Source organism: Sphaerodactylus townsendi, linkage group LG03 (genome assembly GCF_021028975.2).
Source record: "Sphaerodactylus townsendi isolate TG3544 linkage group LG03, MPM_Stown_v2.3, whole genome shotgun sequence".
Classification (NCBI taxonomy): Eukaryota; Metazoa; Chordata; class Lepidosauria; order Squamata; family Sphaerodactylidae; genus Sphaerodactylus; species Sphaerodactylus townsendi.
Genome location: NC_059427.1, coordinates 150,757,006 through 150,770,611, shown reverse-complemented (window position 1 = coordinate 150,770,611; position 13,606 = coordinate 150,757,006). Strand labels below are relative to the sequence as shown.

Here is a 13,606-nt window from a genome sequence, read left to right as displayed (position 1 = left end):
CCCCCTCTATAATGCGTCTGACCCCGCATCTGTGCTGGGTCAGCCGTGCGGCCGATTCAGAAGAGCTGATGCCACGCCAGCCATTGAGGGGCGCGACAGCGGCAGCGTCGGGGCAGCTGCGCTGTGGCCGCCCCTGCCGTGGGGAGGGAGGAGGAACCCCGCGCTACTCTCCTCAAGTAGCGCGGGGCTTACGGTAAGTGGGGAAAGGCCCATTGTGAGAGGAAATAAAAGAGCAAGAATTGGTAACAAGAATTGGTAATTTATATGCAGGCCTCCCCTGAAAGGCTCAGGGTGGTGTACAACATAATATAGCATCAATAAACATCACAACAATAATCATCATAATATCAAGTAGCAACAGCAATAACCAATATTTCAAATATCAAAAACATCAGCAATCATGATACAACAAAACAGAGCATCAATAACTATAGCAACAACAATCAAATATCAAACAGCAACAATAACATAGCATTATAAAACAGCATTGTGAGCAACAATTAACATAACATAATGTTATAAACAACAAACATCAGTAGCAATATATAAGAGATAAAACAATACAGCAATGAATAAACAATAAACATATGAAATCTCAATCAATTTATTACAGTCAAAGACCAGCAAATTACAGACAGGGGGCCTTTCCCCACTTCTCCTGCTGCCGCCGTAGCTGCGCGCTGCTCTGAGCGCGCGGCATCCCTGGCGCGCGTCTGGGCGTCCCCACGAGCGCGGGGTCATCCAAAGGCGCTGTTTTCGCCAGCGCCAGGGATGCCGTGCGCTGAGCGGGCGCAAGAGCGGCAGCGTCGGGGCGGCTGCGCTGTTGCCGCCCCTGACATGGGGAGTGCAGTGGGACCCCGCGCTACTTGCGGAGAGTAGTGCGGGGCTTAAGGTAAGTGGGGAAAGGGCCAGGGACCGACAAATTCTATACAGCAAATTACAGTCAAGGATCAACAAATTCTATACACACTCTCAACCCTGTAACATATGAAATCAGTTAAACATTGCATCTCAGATGGCGACTATATACGAACTTCTAAGCATTATTAAATCATTCGTGTTCAGCTGATCTCTTTGGAGGAAGGCCAGGATTTAAAAATGTAATAGACAGGAAGAGTCTCTTTGTCATTAAAAAAAATCTACCTTTTAAAAGCAGCGGCTTTTGCAAGAAATCTAACACGGGGGTGGGGGTGGGGGTGGGGGGGTGCATGAAATAACAGAAGTCAGCAAAATACAGCAAGGGTATTTGTTGGTATTTGCAAGGGTCTATCACAGCCAGTCATGAAAGGATTAACTGTTTGTATGTAAACAAGTTGCTGAAGGCACTGTTTATGACCTGATCTATTGATTAGCTATTAGTCAGTCAGATAGCCATTGCTTACATGCTAGGGAGCACGTACATCAGAAGTTACAAAGTTAACTTGTTTTCGTTGCTCTAGCAAGGGAGCAAGATATAGTCTTAAGTGTATAGTTAGCACTGCAAATATGTAACAGAGCAGTGAAGCCTATATTTGTTCTTATTCCATGTAATCCTACCCTCTTTATGTTTGTAAACTTTTATATAAAGCAACTCAAAGTATCTCTGGCTCTCTCTGTAGCAGCAGTGGCGTAGGAGGTTAAGAGCTCGTGTATCTAATTTGGAGGAACTGGGTTTGATTCTCCGCTCTGCCGCCTGAGCTGTGGAGGCTTATCTGGGGAATTCAGATTAGCCTGTGCACTCCCACACACGCCAGCTGGGTGACCTTGGGCTAGTCACAGCTTCTCGGAGCTCTCTCAGCCCCACCTACCTCACAGGGTGTTTGTTGTGAGTGGGGGAAGGGCAAGGAGATTGTAAGCCCCTTTGAGTCTACTACAGGAGAGAAAGGGGGATATAAATCGAAACTCCTCCTCCTCCTCCTCCTCCTCCTCCTCTTCTTCTTCTTCTTCTTCTTCATCCTCCTCCTCCTCCTCCTGGATGCTGCTTCCGTATCTCTGCTAATTAAGTATCCCTTTATTTGCATACCCACAGCATTGAGCTTTCCTTACATTGGCCGCTTTCTGTTTTATATACAGACCAACAAATAAAAAAGCCCTGCCCTATCCCTCCCCCCCCCCCACTTCTAGTGTGTTGCTGCTGAAAAGAGTGACTATAGTATTCTTTGGAACCCTCTTTAGTGTTATTTGTCATGATCCAGTCCCTCTTTAGTCATCCGATACCCTCCCTGCCTCTTGAAAAGCAGGAACAAGCTCATTGATATCAAAGATCGAGAAAAGGAAAACAGCAGGAAAGGCAGGTTTGGAAAATTATAGGGTTTAAACGGCATAAAGTCCAAGGAGAGAATGGAGAGGGGGGGGGGGTTGGAGCTGTTCAAGGCAGGCCCCTCAATAAGAATCCATTCTTCTGACAGACTGGTTGCATAACAGTGACGCCGAATTGGAAACCCACACCAACAAGTCCTTTGCTGAACCCACCTCACAGAGAGGGGGGAGGGGAAAAATCACAACAGCTGCTTCACGTAGGCCTCCCCCCGAAACACACACACACTACACACATAAATGCTCTGCCACCAAAAATCCTTTCTTTGTCACAGTTTCAAAACAAAAGGTCAAGCGCAAGATGTCTGACATCTCCAAATGCAGATGCACGTCTTTGACATGGCAAACTCTGGGGTGGAGGGGGAGGAGGGGGAAGGCAGGGAGGGGCTGCCGTGTTTTCTGGCCCTGTGCTTTGTCTCCAGGGACAAATGCAAAAGATGCCGGCCTTAAACGACCCTTGGAATTTCATCCTGGTAGCAAAATAACGGTTTTGTGCAGAGTGTCTCCAGAGGGTCCAGGGCCCAGGGTTTGAGTTAAGACATTTGCCAGACTGACAGTCGTTCTCAAGCGGCTTTGCACAAAGAGCACACCGGAACATTTGCTCGGTTTGCATCGTGGCCTTGATCACAAGGACCAGCTGAATGGCAGGAGCTGAATGCAGTTTGGTAGTCACCACCGAATAAAGGACTCTTCAGTCACAGAGGACTGTAAAATACTCTGGACCAATTCCACTGGAGGGGACCTGCCTGAGCCAGCTGACCTCTCTGGAACAGCCATGCAATGTTAGGTGTATACACAGTAGAGACAGTGGGGTGTAGTGGTTAAGAGCAGGTGGATTCTCACATAGAGAACCGGGTTTGATTCCCCACTCCTCCACCTGAGTGGCAGAGGCTTATCTGGTGAACCAGATTTGTTTCCCCACTCCTGCATAGCTGCTGGGTGACCTTGGGCCAGTCACAGTTCTCTCAGAACTCTCTCAGCTCTACCTACCTGGTTTTATTGTACACCCGCTAGAGCCCTTTGGGGATTGGGCAGTATACCAAATAACAACAACAACAATGATGATGACAGCGACGACGACAATAATAATAATAATAATAATAATAATAATAATAATAATAATAATAATAATAATAATAATAATAATAATAATAATAATAATAATAATAATAGAGGCGCAGCCTGGCAGCTTCTCCGGGGCTCTGAAAGCCCCTTCGCTTCCCCTTGGGTGGTGGGATTCAGCCGGTTCAGCTAACTCAGCAAAAAATTAGCTACCTGGTGTACATAGGTTATCAATCTGAGTTACCCAGTGGTGGGATTCAGCCGGTTCGCACCGGTTCTCCCAAACCAGTGCGAACCAGCTGAATCCCACCACTGGGTAACTCAGATCGATAACCTATGTACACCAGGATAGACCTGAGTGAAAACTGTGAAACAGGCACGTGTACAATTAACATTGGTCTTATTAAAAAATAAAAACAGTAAAACAAGAAATATATAAGCAATGAACAGAAGCACACAATGTCTACAACAGCTGACGAAGAGAGAAGGAAATTGGGGAGGGTTTCAGGGATAGGCGATAGGTGCCAGCCTAGAAGGGACTTCCAGGGAAAGCAGCACTGAAGAGGAAAATGACCAGCATATTAAGGAGCAAAGGAAAAAGTCCACATGCAAGTGGGGATGTGCACAAGGACCCTGAACATACACATTCTGAATGGCCAAAGGGCCGTTATTGATACTGCACAATGGGTCCTGAGGTGGTATGAGGTAAGCTGGCAGGAAAGACAGAGACAACGAATTGATTGCTTTTCCGGGGTTCCAAGAATAAGATAGGAGGGCCTGATGAGTCATCAGAACCCAAGAGAATGCCTGGACTATTTTCTTGAATACTGATTGATTTGCTGGAATGGGTGCGGGCAGGGGAAGTATTAGTCTGCTCAGAGTGCTGATTAAATCACTTCAGGGCGACACAATGAGGATTAACAAGCCAGATACACCTTAGAGCCAGGAGAAAAGTTCAGCTGCCAACTTCCTTCCTGCCTAAGCTTGATACCCAAGACCAGGGGTCCCCAAACTACGGCCCGGGGGCCAAATGTGGCCCCCTGAAGGCATTTATCTGGCCCGCCAGGCATGGCGGCGATGGCTCCATTCATGTGCAGTGGGGGCTCGAGGGAGAGGAGGAACCGGCCCCAACTGCTGTTGATTGCAATTACATGATGGCACCCCCAAATCTCCATGAATTTTCTGACCCAGAGTTGGAACCCAGTTATGGCAACGCGTAAGGGCTGCCCGTTCCTTCCGCCTCATAGCTACTCCATGTGTTGCTTCCTCAGGCTTTCTTGTTCCGGGCCACCTCCCAGCTTGGCATCAGCCAGGCTGGCTTAATCGCCGCTGGCTGCTGGAGGAAAGCAAACCCAGGAAGATACCTGATCCTGGGTTAGATGGAATGCTTCATTGGGAAAGTTCTGCTTTTTTTTTTTTTACAGGGGAAGGTATTCCACAGCCTCCCCAACAATATTTGGAGCCCACCCTGTACTTGACATACTTTGGTCACTGTTCTAAAAATAGACCAGGACAGAAAGGCTGAAAGGTGAAATCAAACATTTCACAATCATTTGTGCATAGGAATTTGTTCATAGTTTTTTTTAGTCCGGCCCTCCAACAGTCTGAGGGACAGTGAACTGGCCCCCTGTTCAAAAAGTTTGGGGACCCCTGCCCAAGACTATCTGAGGCCCCTGCCTCACATGCAGAATAATGCACTTTCAATCCACCTTCAACACACTTTGCAGCTGTGCAGAATAGCAAAATCCACTTGCAAACACTTGTGAAAGTGGATTGAAAGTGCATCATTCTGCATGTGTGGAAGGGGCCCGAGAGACATCCATTTTGTGGAGAGCAAAAGGCTCTTATGTCAGTCTTGCTCTTATGTCAGTCTTTGAGCCCTGTGCCTCCGTGGTTCCCCTCAGTGGGGCGAGGGATTCGACTACTTAAAACTAGGGTTGCCACGTTTGGCTTGAGAAATTCCTAGAATTTGGGAAAGGTTCAAGGAGGTGGAATTTGGGGAAGGGAGGGAAATAGTTAGGGAATTGATATCATTCTAGGATGTTTGTTTTTTGCTAGGCTCTGTGATACAGCAAGAGAGACAACCCTCTAAAGCAGCTCTGCCTCCAAGAGGAACTTGCCTCTGTAGTCTGGAGAGCAGTTCTAATTCTGAGAGAACTCCAGGCCCCGCCTGGAGGTTGGTAACCCATTTGGCTTGTTTTGCAGCCCTCACTTCCAGTGTCGAAGTAGTGCTGCTGCTGCTGAAACAAAGCAAATCTGTACATTCAGAACAAGGGCAAAAAGGCAACCTGGTGAAATCTTTTACCAAAGAGGCATTGCTTGAAATCCCAGCCTTCACAGGAGAGATTCGTGTGAAATTCACCTCCACCACCACACAGAAACACAACATGGCTAAATTGTGGAATTCACTGCTGTGTGACACTGTGGACGCCGAAAATGTCTTGTTTCTAGGAGACAGGAAAATCTGTGGCCATTAGCCAAGATTTCCTAGGGCCTTTATGCAAGGAGAAGGCAGGGCTGTGTACCAGAAATAGATGCAACAAGGAATTGAACAGCCCGTAATATCTCTGCTTCCTGCCCGCTTCTTTTGTAAGCGTCTGACAAAGGAAGGATACTTTTAGGCTTCATTCTAGTTGGAAAATTGGACTTATTCGAAGTCCCCGAGTCCAAGGGTTGACATGTCAAAGGCTAGATAACCTTTCTTCCTTTTAGGCCTTGACATGAGAGGGTTTTGAGGCCATCCTATCTGAGAACAGTTGCGCCACGCTCAGCTTGTCTAGTAACTGATTAAACTCTTTGTTCAGCTCTCAAGCACTACTGGTGGAATGGCTTTGCTGGACGGTGGTCAGTGGTCAGTGGTCAGACTGAGGCTATGCTTTTAAATTTCCACGCGAAACAGCTGCAGCTTCACCTACTTCCTCAGTCCCTGCCCCTTTATCCATCCTTCCAGCTTTAGATCCCCAGCAGAAGATGAGGAGGGGAAATTTTTCTCTCTTTCTCACAATACTAGAACCAGGGGGCATTCATTGGAAATGCTGGGGGGAAGAATTAGAACTAATAAAAGGAAACACTTCTTCACGCAACGTGTGATTGGTGTTTGGAATATGCTGCCACAGGAGGTGGTGATGGCCACTAACCTGGATAGCTTTAAAAAGGGCTTGGACAGATTTATGGAGGAGAAGTCGATCTATGGCTACCAATCTTGGATCCTTCCTTGATCTCAGATTGCAAAAATACCTTTAGCGGCAGACCAGGTGGGCCTCCAAGGAGCAGCAGCAGCAGAAGGCCATTGCTTTCACATCCTGCATGTGAGCTCCCAAAGGCACCTGGTGGGCCACTGCGAGTAGCAGAATGCTGGACTAGATGGACTCTGGTCTGATCCAGCAGGCTAGTTCTTATGTTCTTAAGGTCATTGCTTTCACATCCTGCATGTGAGCTCCCAAAGGCACCTGGTGGGCCACTGTGAGTAGCAGAATGCTGGACTAGATGGACTCTGGTCTGATCCAGCAGGCTAGTTCTTATGTTCTTATGATTGGTGGAAAGGGGTTGGGCCAAGAGATTGCAAGAAGCCCCCTACATGCCCCATTTGACTGGTAGATTTAAAGGAAAAGAACACCTTTCTGGATTGTAGACTGCAACCCTACAGAGGGATAACATTTTTTCTAGGGTTGTGACAGATGATCCCAGTATGCAACTTTAAAATCCACAGCAAGGGAGAAAAGGCATCTGTGGCTCCTCCCATAATTTTGCTCCTCCTTCAGAAGAGTATGATCAAAGCTTCATTCCCTGAACATGTATGTTTACATCTCCCAGTTCAGCAGGGCGGAAAGAGTGCTGATGTAGCCTCTCCCATCCTTTTATTTCCCACCTTCCCTCTCCAGTACTGATGAGTTGCACATAAATGCCCCCAATGGGACAAAGAGCCCCTCCCTCAAGTCCATTTCAGGTCAGGAAAACCTTAAACCCCTACTCTCGGGCCCCTTCCACACATATTATTATTATTATTGTTATTATTATCATCATCATCATCATCATCATCATCATCATCATCATCATCATCACCATCATTATTATTATTACTATTATTATTATTACTGAAAGATATTATGCTAGAGCTCTAGGCTTTCATTAAGGGAAACAGAATAGTATTCTCCCGATAGCCAGATTAGGCTGGCATCTTCAGAGGATCCTCTCAAGCGATGCCAGCCACAGATGCAGGTGAAATCGTCAGGAGAGAATGTTGCTAGAACATGGCCACACATACACAGCCCGGAAACGACCATTGTGCCTGCGATTCAAATGCGGGAAAGCCTTCGACAATATTATTATTATTATTATTATTATTATTATTATTATTATTATTATTATTATTATTATTATTATTATTATTATTATTATTATTATTATTATTATTAATTCGATTTGATAAACCGCCCTACCCCCGAAGGGCTCAGAATACAGAATACATACAGAATAATGCACTTTCAATCCACTTTCACAATTGTTTGCAAGTGGATTTTGCTATTCTGCACAATAAAATCCAGCTGCAAAGTACATTGAAAGTGCCTTATTCTGCATGTGTGGGAGGGGCCTCGGTACACAGTGGTCCTGATCTAAATTGTTCCCTGCACTACCAGATTGTTTTCAGTGGAGATACCATCCACGTGCTAAGCAGATGCCCCCCACTTAGCCATGGCCTCTGCCCTTTTAGCCAGTCCTCTGGTAGGCACTACCCAGAACAAGGCTAAAGGCAAGCCTAGGGCAGAGCCAAGCACGAAAAGGAATTTGTTACCTAATATTTTTGTTTTGTTTTAAGGAAAGGATGGCAATGGAAGGATTTTGGATTGGAACTTTAATTGATATGCCGCCCTCCCCCGAAGGGCTCAGGGCAGCGTACAACATAATGAAAGCAACAATAACCTAACGACACAATAGGACTGATCATAGTAACGACGACATTAACAATCTGACAATAAACCCTAACGATAAGCCAATATCAGATTGACAAATATTTTGCCCCTTATTTATATGACAACTGGCTCAAAAGTTCTGGCTAGGCTGCCTTTTCAATTTTTGGACCTGGTAACCCAAGTAACAAAATTGGGATTTATTTATTGTCGTCCTTTTAAAACTTATGAGTAAGTGGGAGACGGCAGCTTCAGTTTCTGTGGTCCAGTCCTTCCATAGCCCCTAACATTGCCAACTCCAGATTAGGAAGTTCTGCAGGTCTGGAGGGAAAGCCTGGAGGATGCAGAGTCTGCGGTAGGGGGGAGCCAGTGGGGATGAGATGCCACAGAAAGAGTCTACCCTCCAAAGCAGCCATTTTCTCTAGGGAAACTAGTCTCTGTCGTCTGGAGATCAGTTATAATTCTGGGAGATGGCCAGGCAGGTAGGATTGCCAGCTATGTGTTGGGAAATACCCGGTGATTTTGGGGTGAACCCTGAGGAGGTTGGGGTTTGGGGAGGGGAAGAACTTTGACAAGATATTGAGGCCACCTTCTGAGGCCACCATTTTCTAATCTCTCTCGTCTGGAGATCAGTTGTAATAGATGTCCAGTCACTACTGGGAGGTTGGCAATGCTCCGTTTGCTCCTTTCCTTCATCTTCGTAAAACGTTTGGAGTCTTGCTTACCCCAGCAGCTAGAGAGGGGGGCTGATGTTGCAAAAGGATTAATGGGAAAAACAGGCAAAGGAAGTCATGTCTTCCTTTGAATTGCTAGTTGAGAAGAGACAGGCTTGATCACAACCGGACAGTTCTGATGATGATGGGCCTTTCCTTACTTCAGTTTAAGCCCCGCTGGGCCACCAAAGTAGCTGGGTCCCCACTTCCTACAACAGGGCTGCAACAGTGCAGTCGGGCCTGACGCTGCCGCTGTCACTCTCAGTGCGTGGCATCCCTGGCGCACTTTTAAATGGTGCCTTGTGATGACCCTGCGCTCTGCGCGGGGTGGGGGGGATGCCTGGGCGTGCGCCAGGGATGCCGTGCGCTGATCGCATAGGGGGATTACAGTAAGTGGGGAAAGGCCCGATGTTATCCATTCAGTCGTTCCTAATCTCTGGCTACGCATCCGATCTGCAAGCTCTTTCCACATTTTTCGATTAAGTACTGCTTTCTTCCGCTGGTTGATGCTCATGCCTGTATCAGCTTTTATGGTATCCAGCCATCGTATTCTTTGGCGTCCAGGTCTTCTCCCACCACTGACAAGTCCGAGCATCATAGATTTTTCTAGCAAATCTGATCGCATCACATGACCGAAGTATGTAAGTCTGAGCCTGGTTATTTTCCCCTCTAGTGATGTATCTGGTTTAATGCGGCTCAAGACTTCTGCATTTGTCACCCTAGCTGTCTGTGGTGTGCACAGTAGCTTTCGCCAACACCACAACTCGAAAGCGCCTATTCTTCTTCTGTCAGCTTTCTTTACAGTCCAGCTGTCACACCCATACATGATCACAACCTGACAGTCCTACCAGCCGGTTGAACCATGCACAATCCCAGACCCTAAGTCATCTCAGTTGAGGTGCCTCTCTATTTCCCCAGTGACCAGGAGGATTTCGGTGAGATGGACTTTCACGTCAAGGCACCGAACGAACTGAGCCTTGGAGAGAGTAATAGAATGTGGGAGCACCCGGCTTTTCCGGCCAGCAGCCCCACTCGGTGACCATCAAAGCCGTAATTAGAAATGGAAAAGCCCTCAGTCGCTTCTCTCCTCTTTCATTATCTGCTTCATACTGACCTTGGCTGCTTCGACGTGGGGATTTTTCCTCCCATGGAAAGCAAGTAGAACCCACATGAAAGTGAGCCCAGCTTGTGGTGTTCCCTTCACAGTTGTTTTAATATGGCTCAAAGGAGCAACTGTGAAGTGGTTGTGAAGTTTCCATGTGGACATTCCCTCTGCCCCCACTGTGAAGGAGGTGGGTGGAGTTCCACTCAACTTTCTAACCCCCCCCCCCTTCTTGGAAACCCATTAAAGGGCTTTCCCCTCTTTTCCTGCTGAACCATACCACGGTATCAACAATACACCGTTTGCACAAAAAATGGCTTGCAGTCCAAAGCAGTGGCATAGCCATGGCAAAGGGTGCATGACGACCAGGCGTCGCAGGGCGTATGTGGGTGTTCTGGGGGCATTCTGAGGTGTGGCAGGGGCACAGTTCCCCCTTGCTATGGCTCTGGTCCAAAGACTGAGTAATCTAAGAGTTTATTAGTTAGTAATGTGAATAGTAATGTGAATGCCCCTTATGGCATGCAGCCCCCCCCCCCCGATGAAATGTGGCATGTGGCAGTCACAGGGGGTGGCAGCAGAAAACTTCAGAGAACACTTGAGAATTCCCACGAGAATCCCCTGCTCAGGAAACATCTGAGAGTCCCTCTGTTTAAAGAACCGTTTGGGCACCTTCCGCCCAGAAAACATTGGAGAGTGGGGCGTTCTCCATCAAAAACGTGGTGGCGTTGACCCCTTCCAAGGACTAGAACATGGCGGGGACAATGGTGGCCTCCTGCAGCAGTATTGGAACTATTGACCCCGCCTACTGATGGTCATTGCTCTTCAAGCCATTGAGCTGAATATTGAGTTTTTGTGGGAGGTCCTAGAGTTAGGTTAGTTGGTTGGTCTCCTTGGAGGGGCAATAAGAATTAGACTGCTCATAGTTTTCTGGTAGTTTGGATAGGGTTTTGTAGTGCTAGGCCAGGGGTAGGGAACCTGCGGCTCTCCAGATGTTCAGGAACTACAATTCCCATCAGCCTCTGTCAGCATGGCCAATTGGCCATGCTGGTAGCTGATGGGAATTGTAGTTCCTGAACATCTGGAGAGCCGCAGGTTCCCTACCCTTGTGCTAGGCCATCCCGGTTATGGAACCTAGGGAAGTCGCCATCTTTTGTTGTCTTGGCTATCCGGTTAATTAATTCTGAGGCTTAATAGTTGTAATGGTTAGGTTTTTATGTACTGTGGGCTGATATTTTTGGTAGTTAGAATGTTGTGTTATTTGATGTTATGTCATTATTATGCTGTAAAATGTAAGATGCTATTATACTGTTACAAATTGTTACAATGCTGTTATGCTGATATGTGTTAGTGGTTAACCCGAGATGTTGGACCAGTGTTAGGATTTGTTGTAATTGACGTTGCTTTATGCCTATTGTAATGATATGCTGTGGTTATTTACTATGTTGTACACCGCCCTGAGCCCTTCGGGGGAGGGTGGTATATAAATTAAAAGCCAAGTCAGTGGGCCTTTCCCCACTTACCTTAAGCCCCGCGCTACTCGAGGAGAGTAGCTGGGATCCTCAGCACTCCCACTGAGAGGCAGCGACAGCGCAGCCGCCTGCTGCTGCTGTCGCTGCTCTCAGTGTGTAGCATCCCAGGCTTCTTCTTAACAGCTTTTGATGGCCCCGCCGCAGAGCGCGGGTCGGGACGCTGGCGCTAAGGCTGGGAGGCTGCGCATGAGAGCAGCCATATCATATAGAGGGGAACGACGAGAGTGGGGAAAGGCCCAGTAAGGTCCACAATGAGGCTATGGTTCTGATCTCCAGGCAACAGAGGTCAGTTCCCCCGGAGAAAACTTTGGAAGGTGGACTCTGTTGGCATTATACCCAATTGATGTCCCACTTGTCCCCAACCCCAGCCCTCCTCAGGCTCCGCCCCCCAAATCTCCAGGCTTTTCCCAACCTGGAGCTGGCAACCCTGCAGAAAGGGCAGGCCCCATGTATTTGACTGACGTGTGTCCATGAATTTTGGGAAGTCACTTACATTCATGGCTGTGTCTCCTTCCAATACTTCTTTAAGGGCTGGCATCACACAATTACTTTTAGTGCCAAGATAGCGTGATGAGGAGTCAGAACGCCAGGCCAGCTGGCTTTAGGCCCGTTGCTGATTGCTTGATTACTGCTGTGATGCCGAAGTCCAACTGGCTGCCGTGATGTGGGGCAAAATTCTTCCTGCAGTTTGGCAGGACAAGAGAGACCACTGGCTTACCAAGTGACATGCATTTGATTAATTTTTTTTTAATCCTTTCCCCCTGTTAGGCCCCTTCCGCACATGCAGAATAATGTATTTTCAATCCACTTTCAATGTACTTTGCAGCAGGATTTCACTGTGTGGAACAGCAAAATCCATATGCAAACAATTGTGAAAGTGGATTGAAAGTGCATTGTTGTGCATGTGCAGAAGGGGCCTTAGTCTATTCTGATTCACACAATAGCTCCCACACACTGATGCATTCTTCCAATCTGCTCTGGGTCCCAGTGGTGCACAGTACTCATAATTTTGTATACTCACCTTTTCATCAGCATTCACGTTACCAAAGCCCCCGCTTCACGTGTTTTAAATTTGTATAACGTGAGGCCTATTTGAGCTGTATACTGCATGATCAAAGCTATGTGTGTTCTGTGTAGGACTGTGTAGTGTCTGCTACTAATAGGCCATCATTGTGTACAGAGTTATTTGGAATCTGTGTTCCATTGGGGTTGTGTTCGGTGGAGCTAGGATAAAGTGACCAGATTTTTCTTGTTAAAAAGCAGGCTACACCCAAGAAAGCAGCACACTGTTCTTTGTGGTGGCGCCTCGTCAGGAGGGAAGTTGCCCCAGGCACTGCAGAGCCGTGAGTGCCTTCTGGGGCGCTTCCCTGTTTCCTGACTGGGGAGCACCGCCACAAAAGGCAGTGTGCTGCTGCGGGCCATTGTCCCTAATCGGGACAATGGCATAAGCCCGGCGGGATGCGGGACACTCTACGCAAAAGCGTGAGTGTCCCGCGAAAATCGGGATGGCTGGTCACCGTAAGCTAGGAGGACAGACATTTTCAGCCCTCTATCAGCTTCAGTGGAATTGTAAATTACAATGCCTTATTTACCAGCATACTGTTACGTTGCACAGGGGAGCCTAGAAGGGGCTTAGACCACAATCCAAAACACACTACTCTAAGACTTGAACAAAATGGGACTTACTTTTGAATAAACAGGCATACACCTTGTTTTTCTCCCATTTTTGGCTCTTTCACCAGCAAAGTCCTGATGTGTCTGGATTAACTGGGCATAACAGAACACTGGCATAAACTTGGTTTTACTTTGGCAAAGGGTCCCTAATCAACATTTCTTTATTTGAAAAGAGTCTTTTTAATTCCATGCCCTCAGACCATAAGGGCTCATGAAGTATCTCACACGTTTAATATTTGTTTATTTACAGGATGGCACATTCTACACCAGTCAATGAAAAAGTCTGAAAAAAGTTTGCAAAGCATTTTCAAACCCCTCCCCCAT

General features: G+C 47.2%; 1 long non-coding RNA gene across 1 annotated transcript; it reads right to left on the bottom strand.

Annotated features, from left to right (window-relative positions):
• Positions 1 to 1,302: 1,302 nt before the first annotated feature.
• On the bottom strand, positions 1,303 to 13,301 carry LOC125428997. Its single transcript, XR_007243926.1, has 3 exons — positions 13,291 to 13,301; positions 3,816 to 3,820; positions 1,303 to 1,433 (listed from the first exon to the last, which is right to left on the bottom strand). It is a non-coding gene; the product is annotated as an uncharacterized LOC125428997 (long non-coding RNA).
• Positions 13,302 to 13,606: the final 305 nt, after the last annotated feature.